This window comes from Cibotium barometz, chromosome 4, assembly GCF_041138505.1.
Source record: "Cibotium barometz isolate CiBa-2024 chromosome 4, ASM4113850v1, whole genome shotgun sequence".
Lineage (NCBI taxonomy): Eukaryota > Viridiplantae > Streptophyta > Polypodiopsida > Cyatheales > Cibotiaceae > Cibotium > Cibotium barometz.
In genome coordinates, this window is record NC_141049.1 from 14,783,819 (window position 1) to 14,797,993 (window position 14,175).

Below are 14,175 nucleotides of genomic sequence, written 5' to 3' on the forward strand. Positions count from 1 at the left end.
CTGGTTTTTTGTTTGTATACTAGGGTCCATGCTGCATTACGTCGAATTTAGTGTGTGATAATCCAATCCCATACACGTGAGTCAGCGGCCGTGTGACCCCACCCTAGCCGAAGTTTTGACCCCGCCACACCCAATCTCTATCTACTAAGTACTTCTCTTTCAAGAGTAAGTCCAAACAAAGCCAGCATCATGTGATTTCTCTCGAGAGGACAAAATCCAAGTTGCAACCCCTAACACATATTGGCCCAATCATTGCTCAAGGCTTTCATCCTAGCCTCTCATGAAGTCATCAACCATGATGTGATGTGCATTGTGGGCCATATAACCCATTGTGGGCCATATAACCTCACCTTCTTGCTACTTGACATTGCTTTCACACTTGGACTCTTACTTTAGCCCCCCCCCCCCCCCCCCCCCCCCCCCCCCCAAAACGTTTCAACTATGACACACTCCCCCCATACTCAAGAGATTACCTTAAGGAGGCATTTTTTTGAAATCGAACAACTTATAGGCTCAGCTTAACCTATCTTTTTCAGAACTCTAATTGGCCATAGAGAGACTAAGATATTGAAACAACTAAGGGCCAAAGGTTGCAAACATGGCCTTGAGGTTCAATTGTAGCCAATTTTCGTTCAGTTGTAGCCAATTTTCGTTCAGTTGTAGCCAATTTTCGTTCAGTTGTAGCCAATTTTGGTTTACAGTACCTTGCACAATATTGCACACTTTTGAGTGGAAATTGGTGGAAGCCTAAAGATGACACCCCAACATTTTCATGATATACTTATCAAAAACTACCATAGTGAAAAAAGTTTATACCCAATTGGTATCATACTTTCATTTTTCAAGAGAAAAATGTAATGTTTAGAAAACTAGGGATGTTAAATTTTAAACCTTCAACCATAACTTTTTGGAGGACTTTTGGAGGTATTTTTTAATTCTAAGAGTTAGAAATACACTAAGCCCGGATTTTTTCTTACACTTGCCTAGAGTAATAGTTTTAAAAAAAGTACAAACTCTACAACCCAACCGTCTCATAAAGATTTCTGTCTACCCTTACTATGGTCCAAATATGGATATACCATATGTGTATATCAACCCACACTTGTAGCCTATCTAGCATGATGCCAAACCTATATTTCTTAACCATTGGCGTTATATGGCCTTTTCCTCTCTTTATTTATTTGGTTATATATATATAGCATGATACCAAACCTATATAAAATATTTTCTAACCATTGGCCTCTTATGGTCCTCCCAGGGAGAATACTAACCATAACTTTTTGAGGTATTTTTTAATTTTAAGAGTTAGAAATACACTAAGCCCATATTTTTTCATACACTTGCCTAGAGTAATAGTTTTGAAAAAAGCATAAACCCTGCAACCCAAGGAACATTGTGCCTCAAAAAGATTTTCGTCTACCCTTATTGTGGTCAAAATATGGATATACCATATGGGTTTATCAACCCACACTTGTAGCCTATCTAGCATGATGCCAAACCTATACAAAATATTTCTTAACCACTAGCTTTATATGGCCTTCCAAGGGAGATATTTTAATTTCCTTTTTCTCTCTTTATTTATTTGGTTTTATATATAGCATGATACCAAACCTATACAAAATATTTTTTAACCATTGACATCTTATGGTCCTCTGAGGGAGGATACTTTTAATTCCCTTTTTTTCTCTTTATTTATTTGGTTATATATATTTGTATATTTATGTGTATGTGTGTGTGTGTGCGTGTGTCTATGGTGCACACACACACACACACACACACACACACACATGTATATGTATATATAGATACATATAAACATGTATTTAAAATACCCCTATTTTAAAATTTTATACTTTTTAAACACAATTGTTTACTCTGTGTTGTAAGTACGTAGTTTGAATTTTGAATTAAAAAAACCCCTCAATAATTTAGACTAAATGTTTTAGTCCCTCAATTAAGAAAGGTCACCTCATTGAAATATAGCCCTACCCGATGTCCAAATCGAGATCTCCAAGTGCCTATGTTGCTATATGTTTTAGTCATTTAATTAAGAAAGCTCACCCCCCCCTCCTCGATGTCTTAACTTAGTTGGTACATGTACATGAGACAAGGGTGAAGCATTGATTTTCACTAGTTTTTTCTTTATCAAACTAGCTTATAGGTAGTTGTCACATCACCATAGCCACCGCCCCATAGCCAAGGAGGGCTCTAAGCTCTCTGGTCACCACCCAACCATAAAAGAATGTGGATAAGTGTCCACACTATCGAGCTTATATAGTGGACTGCCTGCCCACACTAGCCCGGTTGCCCATAGTACTCCAACCTAGGTGCCTCACCCCTGAACCCCGAACACACTTGCCACACACACTCCGACGTGTGGAATCCGTGTCCGTTGAGCTCTGCCGCCGCCGCCTACTACTACGGGCGACTTACGCATGTCCTTATAGGCTATGTGACATTACCTCCCTGTTCTAAAATGTTTTTATCCATGAAAACAAATTGGGGAAAGTTGTTGGTAAGCATATATAGTTGTTCTCACCTGAGAACTTTTCTGACCTATCCTTCCACTTAACAATTTTTCATTGGTACATAGTACACCTTGTGTTCCGGTCTTTGAACCTAAGAATTCTCCTTGGTTCATGTGGAAGTGCGGTAGCTCTAAGGACTCAACTACAACTTTAAGACAAACTACGTTGTCTTGGTGATACATTGTTTTGACATGTTACTGACATGAAAAACTAGGTGTACTCGAGAGCTCTCCGACAACTCAAGTTTGTAGACTATGCTACCAACCATTTGTAGACTACGCTACTAAATATTTGTAGATTACACTACCATGCTATGCTACCAACTTGTTGACTCTTCTCCTTGCATAGCTCTACGGCCATAGGAGATCTACACTAGAGTCCATATAACAACATAAATGGAGCAAATCTAGTCATGAAAACAACAAAAGATAGATTCCAAAGGTGAGAGGTACTCCTCTTCACTAGATTATTCATCTATGCACAAGAATATGCTTTAGAACCTCGTTGGGTTCCTAATTTTACCACCATCAATCTCTGGATGGTTGATTTCACTCTTACTAGAGTGATATTTAACCTTTGAAGATTTTCCTTAAAGATGACTATCAAACTTTCTATCTCTTCCCCACTATATCTGTGGGCAGGTCATATAGTTTGTAGAGATGTTTGATAAAGAGCCTTTCAAACTTAGATGTTTTTACATCTTATTAGTTGGTCAAATGTTGACCTTTTTACTTTTCCCTTTAAGAAGAGTTTTCGTCCGCGAGAAAATAGTTTAGAAAGTTGTAAACAAGTGTCTGTGTGTAGACTATATGGTCATCTATGTCTAAAACTTTCCTAAGTATTAGACAAGGAAAGCAGGACACACAACACATATTTTCCTTAAGTACTACAACAACCAAGGAAACATGCAGCACTTGTGTTTCATTTGGAACACCAAACCATAGTTGCCACTTGCAACTATGAAAGATGTCAATAAAACACAAATTGCTACTAAGGCATCAAATAACATCATGCCTTTAGTATCCACCAGAAGTTCTCAAATCCTCAAGAACCTCATAATGAATGTGCTTAGATATTTAAGGAATTCCTTTGCATGTTCTACAACATCAAAGATGTTTTTCTCTTGTGATTAGAAACCACATGGACTTTAATTCAACAAATTTGCACAAATGTTACAAGTCTTTAGCAAATTGTTCTATAATGTGGTAAAGTTCAATTGACCTTACACATAGTTTAAGGAAAGCTACACTTTCCTCTCTCCAAATTTTTTTGCGTTCTTCCAAGAACAGTTTACACATCTTGCAACAAAGATGATTTCCACATAGATGACGTCTATGTGATGTATAGTGTCTACGCACTCCTAGAAAATCAAGAGTAATGTGAACCAATAAGAGTACCACTCCCCAGCACACGAGTAGATACATGCCTATCCACATTTCTTCTCTTGCAACCACTTTGGTTGCTTAGCAATATCTATGGTCACATCCAAAAGTTAATAGCACCATTCAGACATACCTCTACAAGTGTGGTGTAATAAAGTAGAAACTTTAGTTAGGGCATGGGCATGGGCATGGGCTCAACTATAAAAGGGCCTCATGGATCTCATTTGTATCTTTTGATCATATGACTTTTGGAATATACATTGGAGCCTTGAGCTACCATACATTGGCCTATGAAAGGTTATTTCCATCCTTTGGTGAAAGGCTAAATCACTTAGGCATTATGTGCGATTCTTGCTAATTGCATGCTAATCCATATGATGATTTTTTCCAAATCTTAGCTTATGGTTGCTTCATTTCAATTGGTATCAAAGCTTTGATCTTGATTTTGGGAGCTTAATAGTGCATTTTGGATAAGAAATTGCAAGAAAATTAGGTTTACATGTGATTTTGGCAATTTTCTTGATTTCTACATGTTATTTTCTTTGCATTTTCTTGGATTTATTGATGTGATGGGGGAAGATGGTGAAATTTCATGAATTTTGCTTCATCTAGGCCTTTTTCTAAGGTTTTTGAGCAAGATTTGGGCATGGGACCAAAATTTTGAGCATATTTGGGGTACTAGACAAATTTCTTGGACTAAATTTGGGGAAACTTTCACTAATCCTAATTAGTGTGCTTAATCAAAACATTTTGTCTTTCTCTCTCTTCCCTGCTTGATTTTTGAAAGCTATGGAGCTTCCTTTTTTAGGTTTAAGCTTGCCATAGCCTATGGATATGAATGGAGCAAGCAATGGGCTACATTTTGAGCGTTTTGGGAAGAGCTCTTGCGCATTTTTCTAGCTGTGAGGCTGTTGCTGCTATGCGCCATTTTTCCCTCCATTCTAGGGCATTGTTGCTTACATTGGAGCTTGCTTAATCTTGGTCAAGGCTTAAAGCAAGCATAATATTCACAAAGTGCCTACAATGTTTCTTCTCTTAGCGTTTTGTTGGCCATGAGGACGCCATGGAAGCTGCTTACATTTTTGGGGAAGATGGAGCTCATTAATCACCATTGGATGATCACAATGCTTGGTTAAGTAAGCACTAAGAGTAAGCAAGCTACTAATTTCATCAATGATTTAATTTCTCCTTCTGTTGCATATTAGGGATTTCATGAAAAATTAGGGTTCATAAAATTTTGGAAAGCTTTCTTCAACAATCTTCCTTTCCATGTGTGATCAATTGTTGCATGATTAGGGGATTTCATGGAAATTTTCATTTTCTTGCATTCTTGATTTTTTTTTTGGAAAATTTACGGTTTGGGATCATCTTCTTCATGAAATTCTTGCATAATGAGGCTCTCCCAACCTTCCTCTATCTATACATGTGTTCAATGTTTAATTCCAATCAAATTTAGGGTTTCTTGGTCCACTTGAATGATTGGGGGGTTTTCTTAAAAATTAGAGTTTTCACTTCAAATTTTTGAGATCCACAATGTTAGTTCTCTTCTCCTATTTCTCATCTACTCTCTTATATCATTGATTTATAATAATGATCACAATCTTAGGGTTTCTTGAGAGAAATAGGGTTTTGGGGATTGCCTTCAAGATTAGGATTTGTGGTGAGATTTCTTGAGTTTTCAATCTACAATCCTTCTTCCCTTGATCTTCTCTATAAAATCATGCATTGCTTGATCAATTTGGCCAAGGGCATTAGGGTTTTGGAAGAAAATAGGGTTTAGGGTAAAATTCTTGCATATCATGGGATTCTCATCATTCCCTTGCATATAGCTTGCATTGCTTTGAACCTCTACTTGCTCTTTATCATTCCCACACATTTTCTTAATCATTTTATCCTATACATGAAAATAATCTAACAATTGGATTGAAAGAAGAGAAGATTATGCAATCATTGATGCTTCTTGCATTTGTTATGCCTTGGTGAGGGCATTGTTTGTTTCTCTTTAACTTGATGAGTATTGCAAGACTTGGAGTAAGGATTTTGATGAAGAAAGTGTACAAGGAGCATAATGCAAGCATGATTACATGTGATAAAGTTATAATGTACATGAGCATGAGTACATGCTTGGAATTGTAAGCCATCAAACACTATACACTCTTTACATTGTTAGATTCTCAATCAAATTGTACAAGCTCATTCCAAACAAGCACTAGAATCTAGCATGTTGAGAGAGTACCCTTGGCATTGGTGAAGAGGTCAAGGGGGGGGCATGGCTTGAACTCTCCTTGTCTCATGAGTGGCAGCAAGGAGGGGGATTAGGTACTTGGTGATCAAGACATGGCCTCAACCCTTGCCATTGGATTTTAAACTTTGGTAAGGGGGTGAGAAGGCTTGGCCGGGAGATCAGCAAGCAAAATATCTCCATCGACTTGTTACATAAAATCAAATGGACAATGGTTTATGCATACAAGTGACAATGATTTGAAATGGAATTGACAATTAATGGGATTTTGCAAGGATGCATAGTTGGCATTATTGGGCACATTGGTATTGATATAGTGATTGAGTTTGGCTCATAAATGCACCAAGGTCATGCTGAAATTTTACCAAAATTTGGTCTAAATGCCTTGAATAGATGCTAATTGGATGCATATTGATGCTTTGGATATGCCGAGATGCAAACATGCATTGATTTGCAAGTTGGTTGCTTATGGTTTTGACAATTTGACATACTGAGCAGTTTGCAAAAAAGTGTGATTTAGTCTGAGAGGTTTTGGAATGAACCTAAATTGAATATTGGGGGTTATTTCACATCATTAGGGCTTCCCACCCTCAACCACCCCATTTGGTTTTTGGGTTAAGGAGTTACACCCATTTCATACCTTGTTTGGACAAAATTTGAACCAAGCCTTGGATCATAAATTTGGCTACACCATTGTGTTCTCCACTTTCCAAATACCTTAACCACCAAGTTTCAACTCATTTGGAGCATTGGAGTGCAAGCGGTGGACCAAACTATCACTGTTTGACTTGCCGATAAAAGTCAAAACAGAGACATATAGAGGGTTGATTGAACCAAAAGTGACATCATAGGCTTACTCCTTATCCTAATGATTTCCTATAGAGCCCTAGAACACCCAAATCTGAGACTCCTACATCCTCCTATTGCGAATTTGCCAAAATAGTCCCACTATGGCTGGTAAGCCAAGAGGTAAACCTAGAAAGCTATCATTGGCAATGGAGGATATGGAAGGGGAGGTGTTGATGGAATAGGGCACTATGGAGACATTGGGAGAGCTTGAAGAGAAAATAGTTGGGAGAAGCACTCATAAAAATGTCTCTCAACCCATGGGTCAAACTTGCAAGCCATTTTAAATGATGCTCTCTTGGAATTGCTTTGTGAATAAACTTGATTTTAAGCCACTCATGGATAGATTGGATAACATCAACCAAACCTTGAATTCAAATTTTGAGTCTATGACTACCAAAATGGGAGCCATTGAAAATAAATTGGGTCAATCCATGAATCAATACCATGAAGAAGCTATTGAGGATAGAATTGGTGGGGTTCACGAGGGCAAGCGACCTATGCATGAAGTTTATTATGGTGGTCACAAGGGAGGTAAACGAGCTATGCAAAAGAGGCTTCTATGAAGGCTCCTTCAATTGGATTTATGATGGATTCTAGGAAACCTCTCATAAAGTATTTGAGGCATTCTTCATTTCAGCCTGGTACTTCTCAAGTGAATAGTAAACAACCACAAGATTCATTCAAGACAATGGATTCATGCTATGGAGATGTCAAGAGGATACCATTTTATTCACAAGAAAACCAGTCCATCATGGTAGATGAGGTGATGTTTTGGGATACGGATGGGGCCGACCATGTGGGAGCACATGTCTTTTGCACAAAAACAAGTGGAAGCTCATGATAGTTGGATGGAATTGACTTCTTTAATTAAGAAGGAGTACAAAGACTTTGCTCAATTTGCCAATTCTTACATGTAATCGCAAAAGAGCAAGCCACATCATGGGATTTGTTCTTCCAATGCTTCCAAAGACATCAAGGATAAGATGTCTCTCTCTAAGTTCAAGGGTGATGGTTCTGCTTTGCATGAGTTGGAGGAGTGGATCACCAAGCTAGACACTTATTTTTAGCTCTACCCTAAGAGTGAGCAAGATAAAGTGCAATTTGTCTCCTTACACTTGGAAGATTATGCTCACCAATGGTGGAGACATATGGTTAAACATGGGAATGTACCACACTCATGGGATGATTTGAAAAGGGAGATGAACTTGACCTTTATTTCACCTTTGTAAGATACCATGAGCAATGGTATGAGCTTTCTCCAAAGGGCATGGTAGTAAGGGAGTACATAAAAAGCTTTATGAAGTTATCCATGTATGTGGAAGGGATTAATAAGAAAATGAAGATGAAGAAGTTTATTTATGGGTTGGATTCCTTCATCAAAGTGGATGTATTGGCTCAAAGGCCAAATGCTCTCAAGGAAGCTATGAGGTTGGCAGAGCTTTATGAACCCAAGAATAGGAGATCCCAACCTATGGGTACCATTAAGGATTCTTCTAAGACAACCATTACTCCTTCCTTATTTGGAAAAAGCTCTCAAGGAAGCTATGAGGTTGGCAGAGCTTTATGAACCCAAGAATAGGAGATCCCAACCTATGGGTACCATTAAGGATTCTTCTAAGACAACCATTAAGGATTCTTCTAAGACAACCATTAAGGATTCTTCTAAGACAACCATTACTCCTTCCTTATTTGGAAAAAGCTCCCTTCTTCAACCCAATTTCCAAACCTTCAATAAAACTCAAAGAGTTGATGATCCTAAGATTGAGAGTTGAGAATCAAGGGCATATGTTTTAAATGCAAAGAAAGGTGGTCACCTGGGCACAAATGCAAGTCAAAGAACGTTGTGGCCACCACTATGATCCTCATGGATGAGGAGGAAGATGTCAAGGACTCTTATGATGGAACTACCCACCATGACCTTTCAAGTGCAAGTAGCCAATGGAGAAAATGAGAAGACTCGTTTGGCATGTTCCTCTATTGAGATGGTTTTATCTCCATCATATACTTGAAAGGGTGACTTGGTAGTGTTAGAGATGGGTCCTATTGATGTGATACTAGGGTGTGATTGGTATCATCACTTGGGGATTTCCACATGAACCTTCAACAAAGGGATTATGAGTTTCATGCATCATGGACAACAAGTATTATTGGCTGGAAATCACTCAAAGAAACTCTCTTTGATCACCCCAAAGCAACTTAAGAGGGAACTCAAGACTCTTGGCACTATTTATGTGTTGCATCTTGCTCAAGAAGGGATGGAAAGCAGTGGACAACATGTGGACAAAGATATGGTAGCCCTTCTTAAGGAGTTTGAGGATATTTTTCAAGTGCCAAAGAGTTTGCCTCCTAAGATGGCAAAGCAAGTGTTTGAAGTGATGAGGGAGCACAAGCTATTAGCAAAGAGAGAAAATGCTCATTCATGGTTAATGAAGTGGAATATCTTGGGCATTTGGTGGGAGAGAATGGCATAAGAGCTGATCCAAAGAATGTGGCATGTGTAAAAGATTGACCAACACCAAGTAATTCAACTCAATTAAAAGGATTTTTGGGGTTATCTTCTTTCTATAGAAGATTCATGGAACATTATGCATCTATAGCGGCACCACTCACCAATCTTCTCAAGAGGGAAGCTTTCTTTTGGGATGCTATTGCCGATAAAAGCTTCAATGAGCTCAAAGCCTTGCTTACTTTGGCTCCCATTCTTGTTTGTCCTGATTTTTCCAAGACTTTCTATGTGAGAGCGGATGCAAGTGAAAGAGGACTTGGGGCTGTTTTGTATCAAGAGCATGGAGTCATTGCTTTTGAGAGTAGAAAGCTTACCAAAAATGAGATGACATTGCATGTTTATGAGCAAGAGATGCTTGTTATCCTTCATGCTATCAAGAAGTGACATCACTACTTGCATGGTTTCCACTTCAAGGTGAGAAGTGATCATAGGGTGCTAAAACTTTTCTTATCCCAACCAACTCTCTCACCCAAGCAAAAGGGGTGGCTGGCCACTCTTCAAAGTTATGATTTTGAGATATCATACACTTCAGATAAGGACAATGCATTGTTAATAATGTGGGCTTGCACTATGACATCAATTATGGAGGTTTACAATGATTGGACTAAGGGAATTCAAGAGGAATACCTCCTAAATGAGGTTGCTATCCACATGTATAGGAAATTACAGCGAAGGTAATCATCATGAAGATATTCCTCCATTACAAGCTTCACAACAACCTCTTATGGTACAAGTATTAAGTGTATCTTGTTCCTATCTCATCCTACATACCAAAGGTGCTTCATGAGATGCATTCTTCTCCACTTGCGAGTCATCTTGGTTTATTGAAGACATATGACAAAGTGAGCAAAAGTTTCTTTTGGAAAGGCATGTGGAGGTATGTCAAGAAGTTTGTGATGGAGTTTCCTTCATGTCAAAGAAACAAGGATAGCCATCAACTACTCGGTGGTTTACTTTATCCTTTATCCATCCCAGATGGGAAATGGACTCACATATCAATGGATTTCATTAACGAGACTTTCCAAGACTAAGCATGGGTGGGATCAAATATTTATGGTGGTTGATCAGCTTACCAAATCACTCCATTTCATTGCATCTAAGATCACATATGGAGCATCTCAAATTGCCAAACAATTCATGGAGCATGTATTCAAGTTGCATGGATTGCCACTTAACATAGTATGTGATAAAGACACCAAGTTCATGTTTAAATATACAAGTGAATAGGGTGTGTGCGGTAACAAGTCCTTGGTTAGAGGCTGTAAAAGAGAATCTGTAAATGTGAGAGAACTTGTGAAAAGGTGAGAAGAATCTACTGGGGGGGAGAGAATAAAGGGTAGCATGAGAAGATTTAGGAAGTGTGGAGATATTCTGGGAAAAGTGAAGAGGTGGAGAGAATCAAGCAAAAGAGGTGGAGATATTTTGGGAGAGGTGGAGTGAATCAAGGAGAAATCAGTGGGATTAGATGCTTGGATGTAAACTCTATAAATTGAGGCATTGGCCTAATGAGAATTTGTTGGTTTTTTATTATCCATGCCTACATTAAGCTATTTACTAATTACTCACTAATTACTCACTAATTACATCTTAATTATTTACTAACTACGTCTTAATTATTTGATGTTGATTCTAGTATTTGATCCACCATAGCTCATCACATTGCTCTAATTTCAACATGGTATCAGAGCCATGCCTAGAATCCATCAAGTTTATGAGCTCGATATCTAATTAATCAGGATTATTAGATAATTAAGAAATAATCAAATTTTTAGTTATTTTTCAACTGGCCTCTGTACCCCCAGCCAGTGGAGGAGCTCCCTCTCCTTGCACACATCAAATTAGCCCAAGCCCTTTTAGGTACTCAAACTAGACTCAAGGGGCTACACTCACCTCAAAGGAATTGAAGCAAATCAGTGCAGAACGCCGGCGGCGGCAGCCCGATTTGCAGGCACCGTTTTTAAGAAGGGAAATTGAGATTTATTCTTACTCAGTTGCAATGGCTCTAATTCTTCATAGATCCAAGGGTTTTCAAGCATGCTCTACAAGCTAGTGAAGTCAAAATTCAATTTCATCAAGTCTACAGTGAGATCCAAGCTCTTCATCAAATCTGTAGGTGACTTTGGTAAAACAGAGATTAAGCTTTCAATATTTGGCCAAATCTTGTGTTTCTTGGCTTAATCCTCTACTAGACTCATTGCTATTGATGGCCTTGAAAGCATTTGAGCTTATTTGAAGTCCAAGGCACCAGATCTGGACTCCCCGCATACTCTGTTTTTTGCACACAAAATAGTGGATTAATTTGCTAATCAATGATTAATCAGTGCTAATCACTATATTTTGGTGCAATTGAGGGTTCAAATTAACCATTAGGTATCTGATACAGATCCCTATAACTTCAGATTGCAATTCGGAGTTGGTTTGATACTCCAACCATTCCGTACAAATTGGTTACCCTTGATTTAATGTAATTTCTGGTAAAATTGTGCTGATAAATTTGTGATAATCATCATTTTGCATTTAACCCTTGGTTAATGTCTGTAAATCTCACTCAAAATCAAGATTATTCACAGCCAGAGTTGCATTTGGGAATGTGCATAAGAATAAATGCTATACGCATTATGTATTGGGCACATTGCATCAGTGTAAAAATGGGATCAGACATTGCCCTTGTCCAGAATAAGGCAAGAGGTAAGACCTCCCGCATAGATTTGGGTTTGCATTGCATAATGACACAAGATAAATAGAAAAATCCCAAAAGGACTGTCAACAAAATGGTTAAACATGTTGCTCACATGGAGCAAAAAGACCGGACGGACAAGCTCATGGCCCCAGCCATGAAAGAAGAAGAACATCTCCTTCCAAGAAGAAGATCAAGAGGAAGACATGGACGTGTGAAGAGAAGCTGCCACAAGAAGACTGAAAGAAGAGAAAGGCATGGACGCGTGAAGAGAAGCTGCCATGACAAGAAGACTGAAGACAAGAGAAGATGTGAGGCTCCAAAGAGTGAGGAGCCATGTGAAAATTTCTGAGAGAGAGAGAGAGAGAGAGAGAGAGACCCCACAACCCAATGTAACTTTCCCCAACAAAGTAAAACCACCTCTGAGCCACCGATGATGTAGGCCACGTGGTAGATGTATGTGTGAGCACTTTAGTCAAGGTCGCAGGCAACTATAGTAAGCCTTGGACACATAGAGAGAGAGAGTGTCAAGGACTATGAGTTTAGGGACTTGAGGCACTGGTCGCGGGCTATCAAGTAAGAGAGAAACTTGGTACAGGGTCCAGGTGTGCTAAGATAACTTGAGGGGAGGTATGCTAGACACTGGTCGCGGACTATCAAGTAAGAGGGAAACTTGGTATAGGATCCAGGTGTGCTAGAGAGTATTCACTTGAGGGGAGGTGTTGAAATATACAAGTGAATAGGGTGTGTGCGGGAACAAGCCCTTGGTTAGAGGCTGTAAAAGAGAATCTATAAATGTGAGAGAACCTGTGAAAAGGTGAGAAGAATCTACTGGGGAGAGAATAAAGGGTAGCATGAGAAGATTTAGGAAGTGTGGAGATATTCTGGGAAAAGTGAAGAGGTGGAGAGAATCAAGCAAAAGAGGTGGAGATATTCTGGGAGAGGTGGAGTGAATCAAGGAGAAATCAGTGGGATTAATGCTTGGATGTAAACTCTATAAATTGAGGCATTGGCCTAATGAGAATTTGCTGATTTTTTATTATCCATGCCTACATTAAGCTATTTGCTAATTACTCACTAATTATGTCTTAATTATTTGCTAATTACTCACTAATTACGTCTTAATTACTCACTAATTACGTCTTAATTATTTGCTAATCACTTTGTTAATGATGTTGATTCTAGTATTTGATCCACCATAGCTCATCACATTGCTCTAATTTCAACAGTTCATGGGGACTTTTTGGAGGATCTTTATATGAGAACATGGGTGCACAAATCACTCCATCTACAGCTTATCATCCTCAAACGGATGGGAAAACATAGTGTACTGACAAGTGGCTTGAGGTGTATTTGAGACACTCTTTCCATGATATACAAGCTTCATGGGATGAATGGTTACATCTTGTTGAATTTCGTCATAATTCAAGCAAGCATATGAGCATTGGGATGTCTCCTTTTGAGGCTCTTTTATGTGTATCAAGTGCATATGCCATCCATAGCTTTTCAAGAGGACAAGGTGGTTAATCCTTTAGCCAAAGATGAATTGAAAAGGATGAGATAGCTTCTTTAACTTTGAAAGGACAACATGAAGAAGGCTCAAGATGTCATGAAGGTTAATGCAGATGAGCATAGACGCAATGTGAAGTTTCAAGAGGGTGACTATGTGTTGTTGAAACTTCCAAAGAGCCGTCATAACATTCTCAAAGGTTCCACCAACCCAAAGTTTGCTCATAGATATTATGGACAATATTTGGTGCTCAAGAAGGTTGGTGACTTGGCCTACAAGTTTGATTTGCCCACTTCTACAAGAATCTGTAATGTGTTTCATGTATCCAATCTTAAGAAATTTGTGGGACCTATACCTCAAGTGATGGAGGAGCTTCCACCCATGGGATGAAGAAAGAGAGATCATATATGAGCTAGAGAGTATTGTTAGGAGGAGAACAAGAGGATTGAGGAATAGGAGCATTGAAGAATTCCTCATCAAA